Source organism: Rutilus rutilus, assembly GCF_951802725.1.
Source record: "Rutilus rutilus genome assembly, chromosome: 1".
Classification (NCBI taxonomy): domain Eukaryota; kingdom Metazoa; phylum Chordata; class Actinopteri; order Cypriniformes; family Leuciscidae; genus Rutilus; species Rutilus rutilus.
Window position 1 is genome coordinate 69,151,044 of NC_140209.1, and position 19,668 is coordinate 69,170,711.

Consider the following 19,668-nt stretch of genomic DNA (forward strand, 5'->3'; position numbering starts at 1 on the left):
TATGTTAAATTCGATCTGGAGAAACTCAACAAGCTGAACATGACAGAATCATCTGAGCAAAGAGAAACTAAGAGCATCAACATTGTGCCGTCAGTCATTATTACATCAGGACTGAAACCACATGAACTACTGGAATCTCATCAAATGAATGGTTGTTGTTTTCAATGGAAAGAGTTTCTCATTTCCCCAGATTAGTGTGTCAACATGCCCCATTACTAGATCAGTGTGTGTTGTTAATAATGCGCTGTTTTCCCCTGTGCAATAACAGTGAACATGAGAGTGATTTGTGTGGAGAAATGAAGCAGATGTTGACTGGAGTAAAGTGTGAGTTCTGCTCTCGGTCTCATATCTGGTGTCGTCAGACCTCAGGTGTGAATAAAGCTGAAATGAATGAAACACTCGGCTGATGTTTGTCTCTCTACTGGAGTCACACACAGATCTAGTTTAGCAGAAGGAAAATCTAATGAGAAAGAGGACAATCACTGCTTTGACTAGTTGTCTGTGAAGAACTCAATATTCTTATTGCTCTTTGATGTCTGAATGTTAATATTAGTTTTGTTTGATTTGTTCTTGTAAATTACAAAAATAATAGTTGAACAGAAAATGATTGCTGTAAAGTTTTGACATTTGAAAGGCCGAAGCTGATGAAAGGTTAAACTGGTCAGGAAGGGTTTTTTTAATGGAACATTGTTATTATTATTTTTTATCTACAATGTGAATTAATGTTGTTTACAAGTAAAATTGTAAATATATGTGAGAAAGAGAGGAATCAAACTTGTATTTATAACTTTAATAGTGTAAAATATGAAAATAATGCAGATATTAACATTTTGTCTTGTGCAAAAGTAATACACTTGAAGCACATTCTGACATTTATTTCACTGAAATGAAAAGAGTGAATCAGTTTAAATCATCCATTAACATCTAATGATCAAAAACACAACGCTGACTAAACAGATTACAGTCCAATAAACAGACTTACAAAGAGTAACAATCAAGTCAGCCTTTATTTCAAAGTCACCTCATTTACAAATATTACATAGAACATTGTTCTGGTAATTTATCATTTCATAAACAGAAAACACAGCAGATTATCAGAAATCAGCATTAAATCTCTTTCATAAAGAAACTCAACATGTACAAAATGGAAACTGAACTCACACACAGTTTTACTTCAATGAAAATCTGATGTTATATGTAATAATTCAAGATCCCAAAGCAAATATGTGGGAGTTTAACATGATTGAATCAAAGATGAAGTTAAATCAAGCGGAGCGCAGAGGTTCATGTCCTCCATCACATGAGTTTCACTTCAGTCGTTTACTGGCCTCTGTTTGACAGCTCTACTGGTTTCAACATTTAACTGTTTTCTGTGTGGCGTTACCTGCTCTTCACAGGTCAAATGAGCAGCCGAACACAGTGATGGACGAGACTCGACCAACATTTCCAGAGCCGATAAGCAGAAAAGAGTCATATGCGTTCATACATTATATTTAAATGTGACTTAAAGCAGGGCGGGGCTTGATTTTTGATTGGATGGTTGTGGTTTGCTATTGGTGGATCTCATGTGAGTGACAGGTTTGCCGCGTCACTCTCACATTTTCACAAAAACAGTCAAACAACATTGGCTGAGTGATGCAGTGTACATAATCAGTGACATTGATTGCATATATTCATATTTATATGTGGAGCCTAACAGAAGTAATATATTAAGGAGGACAGACGTTAACTGACACGTTACTTTATAATGTCTGTTTTTGATCTGCATGAGGGTAAATGACAGATCTTACCGTGACTGTCTCCGGTCACAGTGTCAGCTGCGGGTCTGCGTCTCTTCGTCAAACAGAAAGTGTCTGCGATCAGCGCTCGCTTTCTGCTCATTTCTCACTGTTTACAGAGATCTTTTATCTGTTTTCACTCATATAGCGGCTGTATACTCGCTGAGAAGAGCGCTTAACCGTCTATGTCATATATCCCTGCTGAAGTGACTGAAATCGAAACACAGTGTGTTTCTCACTGTGTCTCGCTCACACACAGATCTGTAGAATATCCTAAAATGTAAATATCAATATAAAATGAAAATCATGGAAAAGTTTATTTATTTCCATAATTCCATTCAAAACGTTAAACTTCCATAGATTATAGATTCAGGGCGCACAACTTAAACGATTTCAAGTATTTAGTTGTTTATTTGTACATAATTTGGGCTTCCAGCTCATAAAACCCACGAAAACAGGATTTCAAAAAATGTGAATACTGTGAAGAAATCAGCCCAGATTTGACAGGGCATGAATGTTTTACACTGAGTGTCACACACTACTCATGTACTAAACTCAAAGCACCTGCACAGGTTTTCCCAGGTGTCATTAAATTGCTTCACTTTGGTTCAGTTGTCTCAGTTAGGATCAATATGGGGAAGATTGCAGACTTGACAGCTGGCCAGAAGACCATCATTGATACCCTCCATAGGATGGGTAAGCCACAAAAGTCCATAGCAAAGGAGGCCGGCTGTTCACAGAGTGCTGTGTCCAAGCATATCAATGGGAAGTCTAGTGGACGGGCAAAATGTGGCAGGAGAAGATGCACCAGCAGAAGAGCTGACCGTGGGCTTCAGCGGATTATCAAACAGAGAAGATTCATCAATCTGGCATCCTAACTGAGACAACTGAACCAAAGTGAAGCAATTTAATGACACCTGGGAAAACCTGTGCACTTAAGCCTTGTTACTTGTTTGAATTGGCACAATTATTCGTCATTATCGGATGGGATTATTCCTAATATTCCTTGTTCAGGTTGTTATGAGTGATCCCCAGCTGAAAAGCTTGGACCAGTTTAAAACCTGCATAAAATTTTTTAAAAAAATCCCAAACACAGCGATCAAGTTTAGTTTTTTTGTGTTCTAGGACTATTATTTCGTATTCATTTGTTTTCTCCTGTTAGTTCTTGTTTTGTCTGATCTTGTCAGTCACTAGTTTGCTTTAGTTGTTACTCATTTCATTTGAATTACTCGTTATCACGTGTTCATGTACCCTAATATTGATTCAGATCTTTGACTGGTGTTGTCTTTATATTATGTGAAGCTGTTGCATGTTTTTTTCTTGTGTCATGATGGATTACCTTTTTTGTTTTTGTTAAAGCATAGAACATGTTTTTTAGATCCACATCTTCCTTTGTCAGCCGTGACAACAGCCAGCGGCCTAAGATTGCTATAGGTGGTTTGTTTTGCATGTATTTGTAACATTTGTCAAAAAACAAGAATTTTTGGAAGAGGTCTCCAACATATTACTCGACCTTAGATGTAGATCGGCATCCATTCATGAGGACATGGACTTTGTCTATAAGAACTCAACAAGTTCTAAATGTATTGTCCAGGTTTTCTGAAACCACTTCAATACCCAAAGCTCCAGAAGTTGTGTGGAATCTGGCGTCTGCATTGGAAACACTAGACCAGTGGTTCCCAAACTTTTAACAGGCATGTACCCCCTGAGACATTATAGATCTTCCGGAGTACCCCCAACACCACCAATTGTTAACAACAAGTTTTTTTTTTTTTTTTATTAATATTTATTTTTATTAATTTTGTCGAGAATAGTGAATAGAATCATAAACATATGATACAAATCTAATCAAAAGTCAACATATGATACATAGGGCTGTGACGGTGGCAGTTTTTTACCACCGCGGTAGTAATGGACCCCAATACCGGCGGTGTTGCGGTGGTCTGGGGGTTGTTTTGAAATAAATAAAAAAACAAAAACAAAGAAACAACACACTAAAGCCTGTAAAGCATTGAAATAAATATCAGTAAATACTGGTAATTTACATAATATAATAAAGTTGAATCTATTGAAAAATAAATAAATAAATAAAAACTTTAGTTAAATTTTCCACACAAAGACGCGTGATACAGCCTACCGCTCTGCTCTTTGAGAGGGATGTGGGACACGAGCAGGAAAGAGACCATCGATCTATTTTCTGATATCTTCATGTTTTCTACTTGTAAAAGGTATGAAGAGCGAATTCTATCATCCACAAGGGCATTTAGCCACTGATATGGCATTTAGGCTATGTTTGCGCGCTGCCAGAGAAAGCCAAACTAAAATCACCTCCGCGTGTGAAACGCGCTTTACAAATGAACTTGACACGCCTTACCAATTATCATATGTCTAATAACAAGCACAAACTGTGTTAAAAAGAATTTTACGTACAAGTAAAAATGTAGGCTATCTGTCCTAACACAGTAAAGAATACGAAAATAATCGACCTAAAAGCGAACAAAGGAAGAAACGTTTATAATCCCCTTTGGAAATGGGTGAGACGCGAGTGAAGATATGGGAAAAGAAACAAGAGATTCCATGCAGGGATGAGTTACGATTTTTGAATATTCGATTAGTTGATTTAATTATAGAATATCTAATGTTCTAATGTCTGTTGTGTGATCATTCTCTAAAATAAAATCTCCATGTTCTGGTGCTGATGCGGTGGTGACGAGTTCATGTAACCAGAGGGTGACGCTGCCAATAACGCACATAACAGCTGTCACAAAGAGCCGGCAAAAGTAATGAATGTGTCAAATATAGCAATGAGACATTTGAATAGTTTATTAATTAAATGTTTTTGTTTTTTTTGTGTCAGTGTTAGTTAGTTGTTGACGATGCTGACTCGTCATCTTCGCAGTGAACGCGCCTATAGAATGCACTTCATACGGATTACATACATATGCTAGTCGGTTTATTTTCGTTTTTAATTGTTTTGTTTAAGAGTAGACGGTTCAAGCTCTCTATAAGGAATAACTAATGGAATATTTTTAAATTCGCTAATAATCGGATGACCAGATTGCAAACCAGAATTCAAAGCCGAAAAAGCTTAAGGATATGGGCTCACGCACAACTCTCTCATTCGTCATGAATTCAAACTTTTCCATGGCTGCGATATAACATTTAATTGCTAACCTATTATTTCTTTTGTAAACAAAGCTTTGTGTGTCATAATATTAATGTAAAACAGCATTAATTTTTTTTGGGCAAACCACCGCCGGTAGCCTACTACTCAGCCACCGCGGTGGCGCGGTTGTCAAGATTACCGGCAATTCGCGTACCCCCTGAAATCAGTCCACGTACCCCTGGGGGTACGCGTACCCCAGTTTGACAACCGTGGCACTAGACAGATGTCAGTGCACACTTCTTAATGGGTACCAAGCACCAATTATTCAATCAGGAAAAAGGGGACGCCCTCGTTTTGACATATCAAAAGAGCACCTTGAATTCCTTCTTGAATTTGACTTCACTGCTCCTGAAATTGCTAGACTTTTGGATGTGAGTGTCAGAACAATTAGAAGACGAATGAAAGAACTGGAATTATCAGTGAAGTTTTACAGACATTAGTGAGGAGGATCTCCGACGAACTGTGGCAGACTTTCTTGCAACCACTCCCAACTCTGGATACAGAAAGGTCTCTGGATATCTGAGGAGCACAGGCATAAGGTATGGCAAATAAGATGCTTACTATATTGTGCTCCAAACATATGTTCTTAACCTACAAGTTTTACTTAAGAGATAAAATAACTAAGTAAACAAACTTGCATTATCACATGTACAGAATCTATCTTTAGTTCAATATCCTGAACTATACTTGCCATGCATTTAGTGTTATGCTTTTCCCCCCTAAAAGGATCCCTCAGCAAAGAGTCCGAGCAACTCTCCGATCCATTGATCCTATTGGAAGTGTCTCACGAGGCCTTGAGGTCCTGCTCATACCTAGAAGACCCGACTCCGTTCCCTCGCCACTGTCACTTTGGCACATAGATGGAAATCACGAGCTTGTGAGGCAAGTCTTTGTTTACTTCATAATATTCAATAATGTAAAGAATTTTAAATTCAACAAATCGACAAATAAAAAAACAAACCACTGTTCAGCTGTACATCATGGAGACAATACAAGTTTAGAAACAAAAAGTCTTACAGACTTTCAATATTGAAATTAAAATGAGTAATCAAATTAATAGATGGCACAATTTGGGATACAGTGTCTTTTATTTATGATGGTACATATTTTTTTAATAGTAGTACATTAGTTGATCAGTTTCCCTTTTCCATCAATTAAAAGCAAACTTTGTTCCAAAAGAAATTTCAGTTTTATAATGTATTGTTCCAGCACTATACTAGGAAGACATTTATTTGTGAAAATGTTTTTGTTTTTTTTCATGTAATTGTGCTTTTTTTTTAACTGATTATTATACAAATGGTTATAAATATTTTATAATGTTATATTTGAGCTATGTGTAACGAAAATGTAAACTAACCTTTTTCATTATTTTAAAAAATTGTTTTCCTGTGTCAGTTTCACATTATGATTGTGGGGAATTATGGAAGTTGACATGATGAGAAGGCCAAGAATGGTAATCCATACTCAGAATTTGTCCTCTGCATTTAACCCATCCAAGTTAGTGCACACACACACACACACACACACACACACACACACTGTTCCTTTGGAATAATTGTTATTTTGCTGTTCTCATTTTAGATGGCGAATAATTGTCCATGGAGGAATTGATGTATAGCAGGAAAATCATGTGTCTTCAAGCAAATACTAACAACAAAGCCTCAACGGTGCTTCAGTGTTTTCTGGAGGCTGTACAGAGTCATGGATTGCCTGTTCGTGTCCGAAGTGACAAGGGTGGAGAAAATGCTGATGTTGCTCGGTTCATGTTAGAGCATCCCTTAAGGGGACCAGGTATTTTAACTTTCAATATTTATTTATTTTTCAACTTACAATCTCATCCCCTGTACTTAACAGGTGCGTGCTATAAGATATGGAATGAGATGTTCATATTCATGATGTTGTTGTTTTTCCTACATTACTAACACAACCAACATCGTACCTTTAATTCTTCCTTTTTACTTGGCAGAAACAGGAGCATGATCACAGGCAGAAGTGTGCACAATCAACCAGTCGAGCGATTACGGCGTGACTTGTGGTGCTCTGTTCTCAGCAACTGTTATGCAGCCTTCCCTCATCTGGAGGACTCTGGCTTTCTAGATCCCAACAATGACCTGCACATCTTATGTCTACAATTTGTCATGATTCCCAGGATAAATGCACACCTTAATATTTTCAGAATTCACCCTCTTTCTTCACAAGGCCACAAATCTCCTCAGCAACTGTGGACTTCAGGACAAATTTCAAGTACAGGAACATTGTGTGATCAGGTGGAGTAAGCCTTGATAGAGGGGTATTTCTGGATTTAAAATATAAATAAATTATTCAGTATTTTTTCACAAAATCCTTATAAGTTTTTTCCCTCTGTTATTTCAGTTGGGATCTGATCAGCTGAGCATTGACTGGGATGGACCGGTCGTGACCGAGATTGATGAAGAATCAACAGTTTCTGTTCCAGAACCCCTTCCTTACTTCGGGAGGTTGTGGCCAAATTACAGGACAGTATTGACCCTCTCATGCACAGTAACACATTTGGCATGGAGGTTTACAAGGAAGCTGTGAGAGTTGCCTCTGCTTGCACATTTGATTGATTTTGTTTAATTGCTTGATGTATTGTTAACAGCAAGTAACTGTAATTACTTTGTGCTGTAAATAATGTGTATAGAAACAGATGTTTGATTACTGTTTTATTCCCAGCTGCTTAAGAGCATATACAGAAGCAGCCCCTTTACAGTGGTGATGACAGTCAGAATAACATTGATCATTTCGTTTCCACTGCTTAAAAAACTAAACCAAAAAACACGATCATCACCTGTAACTGTTTGTAATGTCTGGCATTAGCAACTACATACAACATATGTAGCTATATAGCTTAAATAAAAATAAAAATAAAATCGTGAATTTGTCAGAATCATTTATAAAATAAGTTTTCTATAACTTTAATCACAAAGTTTTACAAAGGGTAATTGACCAATTAGAAGCCTGAAAATTGCAGGACCCTTGGGAAGCGTTTTGACGTCTCAGGTACCCCTTTTCCACCAACAAGAACCAGGTGCTGGTTCGGAGCTAGAGCTAGTGCCGGTTCGGAGTTGGCTCGACTGACGAGCCTCCAAAGAACCGGTTTGCTTTTCCACAGGATAAAAGAGCCAATGCAGAGCCAGGTCTTACGTCACAGCTACGTCTCATCTTTCTCAGCAACGTTAGCGCGGTGGCGCCAAACACAAACACATCATCAACAATGGCGCACGTTGCTTTGCTTTTGATGTTCATGGCTTTGCGGACCTACATCGGCATCCAAACACGGCGGATCCAACGTGTTCGCGCGGCTCGCCATTATTTGTACAGGGGTGGTTGACGTGAACTCAAATCCAAAGTGGAAAAAAAAATATTTCTAAAATGTATGTCAAATGTCTTATAATTATATTGCTTAATATGTGAATAACTCAAAACTAAATGTGTCCCTTTCTAATTCCTTATTTATTTAGCATTTTATTAACTTTTTTGTGTGGTAGTCCCAAATATTGTCCACCGGTGTGACAACATTTTTTATGTTAATATTTAATTCAGAGATTGTGTGACAGATAAGACAAATATGCACAATCCTTATCAATTTGTCCTTATTACATTCCCACATCAAAAGTAACCAATAAAAATTCACAATCATGTTATTATCCCACTATAAGATGTACACATAGGGACTTTACCCAAACGCCTGGATTATATTCAATATAATTAGTATAAAACCTAATGAAGCTTCAATCCATCCTTATATGTGCATAGTGATGATATCATTATTATACTATTCAACACATTTTACATAAATTTGTGCATTTAAAGGCCTTTTCCACTTATAATTCAGTTTGTCACACCACAGGACATTTCGTCACACCATTGGACAACAAAAAGTACCGGTATGCCCCTGTTTTGTACAAAGTCACATTTATTATTTCTTGTTCAAATAATTTAAAAAAATCATTAAAATAAAGTTACAACTTCAAGTTCAAATGTGTTTTGTACAATAAAGTCAGAAGAAAGAAGAATAAACGATGCGCGTGGAATCTGCCTAACAAACATCGATTTCATTGGCCTTTTTATGTAGTGGTATTACGCAACAAGGAAGTGTATACAAACTGGATACCACTGTTTTCAGCGGAATCTGAGAAATGCGGCAAACAAGACCGCACCTCTCTATCATTAACAGTTTTTAAGATAATTACACATATGTAAAAGCATGCAATTTTGGGCGGTATCGCCTAATCTGTCCCCATAACATTTATATTCATATCCCATTGAAATGTGCGATCTCAAGAGCTTAAAACCATAGACAGTATATAAACTGGACACAGCGACCCTATTGGATTCAACGGAGACAAGTGAAGTCAATTAGAAGCTCTCACTTCCTGATGGCTGAGCGTACTGCGCAGACTCAAACTGAGCTTGACGACGTAGATGTGACGTGAGCAACCCGTCTGTCTTCTAGTAGCTGTGCCGAGAGAAATCTGAATCATTCCCTTCCGAAACTTGCAGAGACGGAGAGTGTAAGTAGGAGCTGTCCATGAGCTAGGAGCAGGAGAAACTTTTGCTAAGTATTCTGATTAATTATTTTGTCATTTTGCCTCCACGTCCCCCCGATTGCCCACGAGCTTCTCCTCCTGTCCATACGGTAATTCTCTACTGTGCGACAGAGAGTTGCGTGGTTATGACGCAATCGTTAGCCTATTTTTACAAAAACTGCATCTACGGGGCCATAGTGTAAGATACAAGGGGCCGTAACGTAAGATACAAGGGGCCGTAACGTAAGATACAAGGGGCCGTAACGTAATATACAAGGGGCCATAACGTAAGATACAAGGGGCCATAATGTAAGATACAAGGTAATGGAGCCATTTATACATTTTCGTGTTTCTTTAGTAATAAATAATGGACAAATGGAGTCTTTAAACGCCTCAGATGTAAAGTTATTCGCTGTCAAAGTGACGCCAAAATGAATGGGAGTCAATGGAATGCTAACAGCAGGTGAGGGTCTGCTAATCAATGGCGGCGCCCGGGAGAAGCTTCAATATTTTATGAAACCCTGCCCTCCTGCTTAAAACAACTAACTGAGCTAGCGATGACTCTCCTCTTCCTGATTCGCATCAGCTATGAAATCAGCATGATATGATTAGTTTCTAAAGCTGTCAATCATCTCACGTGAACCAACCAGACCATAAGGCTGTTCTAATGCAATGACGCTGTCTGTGTATAGTTCCTTATTCTGAGCTACAAACACAACTAAACACATCTTTTCATCTGATTCAAGAAGCTAATAAATGCAGGATTCAAATATATCTGTTTTGTGTGTGTGATTTCTGTCCGATTTTGGTTATTTTATAGGAACAAAGAATGTTTACGTCCACTGGTGTGACAGCCATTTCCACCAGTGTGACGCTGATTTCATGTCACACTATAGGACAGTGCTGTCACACCAGTGGACATTTTCAAGATCAAGGCCAGTTTGCAGCCTAGTTATATGAGAGACAGTCTTCAATCCTGACTAACAGTGTTAAGGTTTACATTATTTTCAATAGTCAATCAATATAAATTGATGAACATTTTCAGATCAATACTTAGATTATGTCACACCAAAGGACTGCATAATGGATCCCATTTCCAACAGTGCAAGGAAATAGCAATATTATGAAAATATTTGAAACAGGACTCACCTTGTGGGCAGTCCATGTACTCCAGTGAGGTCTACTGTACTTCCTGGATGAAGAAGGGCCCCTCTCAGTAATAGGGTGCCCAAATTAATGCCTGTTTTATATCTACAGAATGGCGTCACACCAGGTGGACACCAGTTTTGCGGACAAAATGTAATGCGTCACAATTATTTTAAATGGGGACCTTATGATTTATAACCTTTAGTTTCATTAAGTTAACACCGCTATAACATCTATTCAAGTATTTTAATGTATTTGGACTTATTTTTAATTTAATTACGGTAGTTTTAAGAAAAGCAATGCTACCCCGGACAGTCACGCCAGTGGACAAATGTCATGTTTAAAACTAAATATTTACATATTTGAATTATAATACTCATTAATTACAGATGTATTAGTTCTGGAAGATTAAACTGTATATAACAACAGATATTTTAATTAAATATTATATATTTTTATTTATATTTGTCACCATGAACACAAAAATGTAGCGTCACGTCAACCACCCACAGACGGAGATTACAAGCGAGAGTAACGGCATGTACATAACATTTATTTTTAACAATAAGATGCCGACTTTAGCCTTAGATTTATATTTTAGATCGCGTCCATCGTGTTTAGCTGCTGTTAGCTCGATTAGCTGCTATTTGAAAATGGCGGTCACGAGTTTCTCTTCAGTCTTGTTGGCCACGGTAACCCCGCCCCCAGCCTCTGACGCAAGCGGTTCTTTCTTGGCTCCGTTCTAGACCCTGCAATGATTTGGTGCTACTTAAGAACCAGTTTTACTGGTTCGGAGCTGGTGCTTTGGCGGTGGAAAAACAAAGAACCGATTTGAAACTAGGCTCTGGCTCCGAACCAGCACCAGCTCTGCCTTGGTGGAAAAGGGGTAAGGGCAGCGCCTCATTTCAGCGGTACAATGCAGAGACGTCGCTTTCCGTAAGTTGCTGTTATTTATTTATATATTAATATTACAATGTTTTAATGTTTAAAAGCAGACAATTTTATTGCTTGCTGGGTCTAGGCTAGCATACCTTATTTAAGCCTTGTTTATACTCTCGCCTGGCTCCGCAGCGCGAGTCTCCGCAGAAACGGACGAGGCGTTTATACTTGACGCGCTCAACGTTGTACCAGAGAAAGTTTAATGCCGGGTTCACACTGCATGCATTAGCAGAGCGTAAGCAGCGCAGGAGCAGTGCATATGGTGAGCAGGAGCAGGACACGCGCGTTTTGCTTTCACACTGGCAGCGTTTGTCACGCGCGCCTGAACTGCGGGTTTTGTACAGACAGAGTAGGCTACTCTATAATGGATAAGTTGGCATTGCTTTATTTCGTTTTCAAATACATTTAAGAGAAAATACTTGTCAAGAAGCTTATTTTATTAATAATTTCATTTATATAACTTTTGGTTCATCTTTGTTTTTATTGGTCGGGCAACAAGTTTGTTTTTGGACATTTGTTTTCTTTTTAAATTGTTTTTGGTCATTTGATTGACTGTTTAAAACACAATAGATATCATCAATGCGATTTTTGGGTAAAACTGCGGTGTATTTTGGCCATGATCAATGCATTGTCACTTTAATTCAGCGTAAGCGGCGCAGCAAAAATAGACTGGGTGCCGAAACTATCGTGGCACTGCTGCTCCTGCTCTGCTCTGCTCCTGCTATGCGCTGCCGCGCCGCCTCTGCGTGCGGTGTGAATGCTCTAATCTGTTAACATGGGCACCGAAAAAAATACGCGCTGCTTACGCTCTGCTAACGCGTGCAGTGTGAAACCGGCGTAATGAGGGGAGAAGTGCCACTCAATAAACTTCTGGTTGCAGTTCCACTCTTGTTCCATATGAGGGCGCTCACATGACGAGTGCAGAATGAATGGAGGTCTATGGAGCTATACCGCTCAAAATCCACTTTTCTTAGGATATAATTTTTTGTCTAGTAATTTGAATGTTGTTTTCGAAAGGGGATGCAAAGAAATTACACATTGCTTGGTGTTAGTTTTTTTTAGAGTCACTTATTTGCTTTAAAAAGTCTTTCAAAATGTCAATGACGTCAGAATGCTAGCGTGTTATGGGCAACAACACCTCAACCTGTAAGAAATCGAAAAGAAATAAGTACTTGTTCATTAAACTTTCGACCTATAACCCATGTTGAACTTACAAAACCTACAATCAAATCTGAGATTTCTCAACAGCAATCGGGTGAGGGAGACTTAGCCGTCTAGCCCCATAGACTCCCATTCATTTTGCACTCATGGCGAGCGCCCCCAGTGGAACTCTGATTGGAACTACAACCAATAGGACTTAATAGGGCGTTGGAGTGAACAGGCTTTCCGTAGACGGGCTTTGGTTGTACTATTCTTTGAAACGACAGGGGGCGACTCGAGTAATTGTCCTCTAAACCATCAGGAATCAGCGGTGAGAAGAAGAAAGCTAAACACACGTGACATGTTTATTTTAGTACACCACCACCAATACCACACTACAAAAAGAATCGTGTAAAACCCAGTAAACCCTGAGGTTATTACTCGTGACAATAAAACTAAATATATGGATATGAGAATGTGTATACAACTAAATTAACGATCTCTAACATATTTTCTCTAACATTTTTTATTAAAAATACTTTTTATGCTATTGTATGCTAAATGTTATTAAATAAGCAAATAATTTAGACAAGCAAACTGGGTGCCGGTGTGGTGAGAAGTTCGAGCTCGGCCTGATTCGGCTCGAAGTCGTTCATCTTCGGATGTGTGCTGTTACAAAAAAAGCCGTGCACACCGCCAAGCGAAATGGGGTCTTGCGGGGTCAAGATGGCGCCGCGTTAACAGCAACTTCATTGCGCTCTTGATCTATTATATATGCGGTGCTTGAAGCTTTGACTTTCCATGTTCAGTTTTTTTATATAACTTGTTTCGGAAGCTCAGCACATTCTGTTAAGACGGTCTTTAATGATTTTGCGACCCTTTTTAAAAGTTTTTTGTTAGTTTCCATGCATGGGATAAGTAGCTCGGTTGCTACAAACATGGAGGAGGATATGGACACGGCCTCTGTTGAGACTTCTGCAAACAGCAATAATCTCAAGATACACAACTATGCAAGACGCCTAGAAAACGCTTTTGGGAGCTCTCCGGACACTCCTAGTAAGTCCCCTGCTCAGAAGAAATCTCGAACAAACACTCCTGACACGGTATCTAATTCTGTGCTGCTAGCGGCAATCGAAAAGGTTAGCAAGTTACAAGAAGAGTCGTTGGTAAAACGGCAGTCCGTCGAGGTGTCGGTAAAGGAAAACACATCTTCAATCCGCAAGCTCACCTGCTCGCTTGAAGCCATTAACAAACAGGTGGAAGACGTGACGGAGAAGGTGCTTTCTCTGCAATCAAAGGTTGAGAACCTGGAAAAGGAAAAAAGGTTTCTCAAGGAGAAATGCAGCGGATTGGATAGCTACAAACGCAGATGGAATCTCCTCCGTGTAGCCGGGATACCTGAGCGGGAAGGGGAAAACGTCAAAATGGTTGTCATTGAGCTGTTCAGGAACCTCTCTCCACACTCCGCGGAGAAACTACAGGACATGGTCGACATCGCGCATAGACTTGGCCCCAAGTCTGGAAACTCCAACCCGCGGCGGATCATCGTCCAGTTCTTATCCCGCACATGTCGTGATGCAATATGGACAGAAGCCAAACGATCCGAGCTGCTGAAACAGAAAAAAATTCGGATCCTGGAAGATCTCACTCAGGAAAACAAGGAGGCGAGAAACAAACTCTGGCCACTCGTCGAAAAGGCAAGAAGGGAAGGAAAAAAAGCTGGGTTTAATGGGCCAGTTGCTTTTATTAACGGGAAGACAGTTTCTGTGTATGACATTTAGTACACTGTAAAAAAAAAAAACGTAAAAAAAACGGTAATTTTCTGGCAGCTGGGGCGCCAGAAAATTCCTGTTAAAAACGGAAAAATACTGTAAAAAAAGGTATTTCTTCCCGTTGTTTTTAAAAACTGTATATTTAACATTGGATTTCGGTAATATGATATAATGTTAATTTACCATCCTATTGAAGTATTAATATCTGTTTTTTATACTGATAACCACCAATCACAGCAGTGATGAGAGTCACATGATCAATCAAAGCTCAACATAAGCAGTTCTTCCACAAGAGAGTTAATACTAATATATATAGAAGCTGCACAGTGTCATTCACACAAACATTAAACACCATCATGGTAACACATGAAATTTTAAAAATGCAATAAACATTAATTTAACAACCTTAAATGTAACATAAACCCCTAATGCACATAACTGATTAGAAAAAACGAAGAAAACTATGAAGAAACAAACATAGTTATTTCAACAAAAATACATCAAATGTGAAGTGTCACAGGGAATTGTGGGAATGCCAATTTACGGTTTTTCACTGTAAATTATACAATGAGTTGTTTTTTCACTTTCAAAAACTGTAAATTTACATTAAATGTACCGTTAGATATATCACAGTTATTTACCGTATAAAGTACGGAAACTTTCTGTTAACCAATTAACAGTTTTTCACTGTAGCATTTTTACAGTCTTTTACCGTTAAAATTACGATAATTTTTTACAGTGTATGCCTCTTACACTGTGATTTTGCTAAAAAAGAGAAAAAAAGGCTCTTCTTTTTCTCTTTAACATTATATTTTTATAAATACTACTTTTTTTTTCTTTTTTTTTATGGGTCCACGAAAGGGTGTGTTGACCTTCCCAAGCTTTATTGGGAATTCGAGCTTTATGCTCTGCATATCTTCTAAGAAGTAATCTACTTCATTTGTTTTATCTGTTTATAACAGTTGTATTACTCAGAGTTGAGTTCCAATACTATGTTTAGTTCGTATTTCTCTTGTTTCTCTTTGAATGTTCGGGGGCTACGTGACTTAAACAAACGAAAAGCTTTATTTCTATTTTGTAAATCCATGAAAAGGGGTGTTTATTTTTTGCAAGAGACACATTCATGTGTGGACGATGAAAAATTCTGGCGTACCCAGTGGGGGAGCCCTATTTCTTTCTGTCATAATTCCAGTTCGTCAGGTGGGGTCGCTATCTTACTCACTGATAGAGTTCAGGGAAAGATTATAGAAACGCTTTCTTCAGGGATAGGAAGATGGATTATAGCAATTATTCTATTGGATAACAGTTTATTTATAATGGTTAACATATAAGGGTTCAACAATTCTTCAAACAATAAATCTCTTTTTGATGATATAATCTCTAATGTAAGCAATTTGAAATTCAAATATCCCTCTGCCTTTATATTAATTGGTAATGATTTCAATGAGGCACCAGATTTTGTAGTTGATATATTTCCGCCTAGAACTGTGTCTAATAGCGTTAACCCTCTGATAGGAAAGTTATGTCAACGGCTGAACTTAATTGATGCACATAGATATTTACACCCTGATAGCCACATGTAGGCCTACACTTGGTTTAAATCAGATTTTTCTCAAAAATCTCATATTGACCTGTGGCTAATATCAGATTCTTTAATTTCATATTTAACATCAGCAGAAATGTCACCCTCTCCTCTAACAGATCATGCAGCAGTTGATAATTTTTCTGATACAAAATGTAAGCAGAGAAGAGAAGAAGCCCCTGGTTACTGGAAGTTAAATTGTTCTTTTTTACTATCTGACTCATATTGTCCGGGGTTAGGAAAATCGCGGACAATCTGATATCTCGGACTAATATCTCGGCCATTTCTAAATGGGAACTTTTTAAATACGAATGTAGAAAATTTTCTATGAAATTTGGAAAGAATAGAGTGAGGAAAGAATAGAAATAAGGAAATTACAGAGTTGATTAGAAAGATGAGTGAGATTTTAAGGAATCCTAACCCGGGAGAGGATGACAAGGAATCTCTTCTTTACAAAGCAGTCTGGATGATTTATTTTTAGAGAAAGCAAGGGGCGCATTCATTAGATCAAGAGCAAAAAAAATTCAACCTAGAGAAAAAGTAATAAGAGGATCTCCTCTCTATATATTAATGATACATTAATGACCCCTCTGCGATCTCTTCTCATGTTTTACATTTTTTATCAAAATCTATACACCTCTTCTTTTGATCTTAGTGCTTCATCCTTGTTTTTCCATAAGATTGACTCTATGATTCCTAAAATTAATGACCAGAATAGAGAACTTTGTGGGTATCGCTAAAGCTTGTAATACACGCTGGTCCACTAGCGGATGCGTGTCAATGCCTGCGTCCCAATGTGCATACTATCCATCCTAAATGGTATGTGACATTAGTTGTCAATACTATTTAGGGCAGATAGGGTGGATAGTATGCACATTGGGACGCAGGGAATGTCACGTTTTGCCTCCTCTAGGCGTGGAAATGACACGCATGAATGAAGGTTGAGTACCAGCAGGGGGCGATGATTTCCTCAATGCCAACAACTCCCCACGGACCAAAGAGAGGAGCGATATATTGCATTCTCCAAAATTCCCGCGTCAGGTCGGTCAAAGGCAAAGCCATACATTTTTATTATGGTTCTGTAATTTAAGAAATCCTAACCTTGCTGTAGCCTAACGTTATATTTGTGTGTGTGTGTGTGTGTGTGTGTGTGTGTGTGTGTGTGTGTGTGTACTGTGGAGCTTTTTAATCTATGGTGCTGTTAACGTTACCGTGGTCAATAACGTTAATGGACATTGATATTAATTGGCTAACGTTAATTAATTAATCACAGAAAGCTGCAATGACTGCATATTATGTTATATTAACATTATAAAAAGTTGTTATGGTCGATGGGAAGTAACTTTAGATCAACCCCGCTGCTTGTTGATGATGATGATGATGATGATGATAATATATGCGCGAATTTCGATCCTGAAATATCGATAGGCCTAAACGTTACTGATGTTGTATCTATTCTAAATGATCCACACATTAAAAATATCGATCCTAAGGTGTTTTTTTTAAAACAGTAATTTTATTTATTTAGCACGAATTTATTTTATTCATAAAGTATGCATTAAATTGATTAAACGTGACAGTAAAGGCTTTTACATTGTTACACAAATAATATTTGTAGAATATATTATATATATTTCATGTAAATGCTGTCCTAATAATTATGATGCTGAAAATTTAGCTTTCATTACAGGAATAAACATTTTAACATTTTCAAGTGGAAAACAGATCAACTGTTTTAAATTGCAATAATATTTCACAATATTTGTTTTTACAAAGATTTACTGTATTTTTGATCAAATAAATGCAGCCTTGGTAAGCAGATTAGACTTCTTTCAACATTAAACATCTTACCGACCCCAAACTTTTGAAAAGTAGCGCACATGTAACATTTTCTATAATTATGCTAGTTTGTGTAATTAAATTTATTTGGATTGATCGTTAAAGTTCAAATGGATTGTGTTATGTTCTGTAATTGTTGTTAATAAATCTGTCAGAAGAAAATGTGCAAAAGTTTTACCTATTGGGGTACAACAGTGGCAGTCTTTAAAAATGAACAATGGTTTTACTACTTTATACTACTTTACTACTTTATAATATGACAAATCCAGGAAGCCTTGCTGCAAGAGAATTAACTGTTTTTGTTTTCCTTTGTCCAACAGCTCCTGTTTTTACCCAGCATCCTTCCCTGTTACCGCCACCTGTATCTCTTTATAAGAAAACCAACGGCTCTTTTAAGAGCCACTCCTATTACTACTCTTACTACCGCTCTCTCACTCACACTCTCTCTCTCTCTCTCTCACACACTCTCTCTGTTTCTAATTCTCTCTCTCTCTCTCTCTCTCTCTCTCTCTATCTCCATTTCTTTCTTCTAAAGCTTCACTGTCTTCAAGTAAGTATTGTTACTCTATTCTTTATTTTTCTTTCACATCACTCTCTCTCACTGTCCAAAACATTTTTAGAAATGTAGTTTTATATAGTCTATACTCTGTCCTCAATTCTTTTTGTCTGACCGTGTTTTTATCTTCCTTTCCAGTATAGTATCTGTGAAATGGCTGCTCAGCGAGACAGAGGGAGAGCAGATGATGCTATTTTCATTGCAGACATGCTTCTTGCTCAAACCAAAGTGAGGTTTTTTTGAGACCGTGATCTTCCAGTATTGGTAATAATACTAAAGAGTGGGAATTAGAGTGCGAAATGTGAATGAACTGCTCAAGAGTTGGCTGTATTTCAGTGTTATCATACAGTGCTCACTTTCTGTCATGCAAGGCAAAGGAAGCGAAGGGCAAAGCACCTTCTGCTAAAGGCAGTAAATGTAATGTCCGATGGGTGGAGAGAGATGCTGAAGGACGTCCACTGCTAAAAAGAAGCAGAAGTGGAGAGACACGAAAACGTGCTTCAGCTACAGGTAGTCCATGTCTTCCAGGATTATTTGTGATTACCCACCCAATCTTTCTTAACTAAATATAACTTGTGCCCATTGTATACAGAATTCAGCTTGCTATTTGTTAGGTAACATAAATATGGTTTTGTGTCACTTTTGAAACATAGACCACCAAACTGCGGGGCTTCCAGTGCACAGCTTTTTCCTTAATTTTTTTTTCCATGGTAAAACTTAAAAGGATTTCTGTTTCCGGTTTTTAATAATTTTCCTTTGAATACTGTATGTTAAACTGTGCCATCAGAAACACAACATGGTGGTGGATGTGTTACTTATGTTATTGACTTCACTGTAATGCTAAGCAATTCCAAAGAAATGAAGTGGAAGTGAAGCAATCGGTGTCAGGTTCATGCTGCTAACAGTTCAAGATTATGTCCAGATAATGAGGGGAAAAAAACTTTTAGAGATTAATGGAATTGTCAAACATGTCAATTAACCTATTATAGCCTTAAGTCACTAATGAACTCTGTATTATATGCTTGTAAGACATGAAAATTGTTATCTCGTTCCTTTCTACCTATCTTTTCAGTTGTTTCCGTTGTTGGCAGTGAGGGCACTACTCCTTTTGAGTCATCTGAGGAGGTTCCCACAGTTACCCAATCAAACTGCTCTCAACACTCATTTGGTAAGATGACACCTGACCTTACTGTAATTAAG

At 37.9% G+C, this 19,668-nt stretch overlaps 1 protein-coding gene and 1 long non-coding RNA gene across 2 annotated transcripts in view; one reads left to right on the forward strand and one right to left on the reverse strand.

Moving 5' to 3' along the window:
• Positions 1 to 19,668, reverse strand: part of LOC311295206 (protein NLRC3-like) — a 129,382-nt gene that overhangs the window by 35,037 nt on the left and 74,677 nt on the right. The gene's annotated exons all lie outside the window — the stretch shown is intronic.
• Positions 6,357 to 7,649, forward strand: LOC311296717. Its single transcript, XR_014628689.1, has 4 exons — positions 6,357 to 6,397; positions 6,526 to 6,735; positions 6,911 to 7,211; positions 7,318 to 7,649. It is a non-coding gene; the product is annotated as an uncharacterized lncRNA (long non-coding RNA).